The sequence below is a fragment of the Echinops telfairi genome, unplaced genomic scaffold, assembly GCF_000313985.2.
Source record: "Echinops telfairi isolate 266 unplaced genomic scaffold, ASM31398v2 ScPeMD7_8;HRSCAF=38, whole genome shotgun sequence".
Lineage (NCBI taxonomy): Eukaryota > Metazoa > Chordata > Mammalia > Afrosoricida > Tenrecidae > Echinops > Echinops telfairi.
Window position 1 is genome coordinate 16287249 of NW_022103905.1, and position 1404 is coordinate 16288652.

Consider the following 1404-nt stretch of genomic DNA (forward strand, 5'->3'; position numbering starts at 1 on the left):
AGGTCATTTGAAGTCAGCAGCCACTTCTTGGGAGAAACACTGGTTTTTCTACTCCTGTAAACAGTTACAGTCTCAGAAGCCCACCTCCTGTAGGATTGGAGTCAAGGGCAGTGAGTTTTGAGTGAGTTATGTTTAGCAATCCAGTGCTTACCCATAGCGCCACAGGGGTCTGCTGAGTTTAGAATAAGACATATTTACGACATTCTGAGATGGCAGAGTTTCAGTATAACGCAGTGGTTCCCAACCTTCCTAATGCCACGACCCTTTCATACAGTTCCTCATGTGGTGGTGACCCCCCCCAACCATAAAATTATGGTCGTTGCTACTTCAGAACTGTAATTTTGGTACTGTTAGGATTCATCATGTAAATATCTGATATGCAGGATGTATTTTCATTGTTACAAATTGAACATAATCATAGCATAGTGAACAGTCACAAAAATATGCAATTATATATTGTGAGATATTTATTTCTAATGACAAATAAATGGGATTTTGTCTTGAAGCATGGTGTAGCATGGGTAATAGTCTTCATGCCGGGTACTCGTATGTAGGCTTATCTGCATCTGGGCGGACCCACCTGGAGACAATAGAGGAGTGGTGTCTTGGTTCCTAAGACCATCCGAAATTTTTTTCCCCCGATGGTGTTAGGCGACCCCTGTGAAAGGATCATTCGACCCCCAAAGGGATCATGACCCACAGGTTGAGAACCGCTGGTATAAGTATGAGTGACAAGGATATATGAAAAGTGACTCCAAGATTTCAAACCTAGGAGATGAAGAGAACGAGGTTACATAAACAAGAAATGAAGGTAGAGAGCAAAAGTTTTCTGAAAAAGAATATGGGGTTGAACCAGGATACAGTCAGTGCCTATAGTGTGGAGGCCAAGAGCAAAATTCCCAGTTCATGTAGAACTAGACCACTCATGTGTAGACAACAGAGAGAGAGAGAGAATATGAACAGAAGATTTATGTGCTGATAATTTAAGGAAAGGGTCACTGTGAATTTAGAAGAGTAATACATGGGCATGTGTAACCAGCCAGATCTCGGTTCAAATTAGGCTCCTCTAGTTGCTGCACATGCCAGCAAATGTCATAATACCAGGAAGCCACAGTTTCCTCATTTTCAGAACAACAACAATGCCTCCCTCTGTAGGGAGAGTGCCAGTTCATTTGCGGTAAATTGCAGACAGCCACTCTTCATAGTGCCTGGCACAGAGAAAGCACGCAGTAAGTGATTCCACTGTTGCCACTAGGAGAAGGCAGCTTCTGACTGTAAATGATATTCCATGCGGCTATGCTCCGACCTCCCTCACATTCTGACTAATCTTTTCTAAGTTTACATCACATCAAAAGGGTGTTCTTCTGAAACCATCCCCACTCCATGGCCTTGTGAAACCTCTGA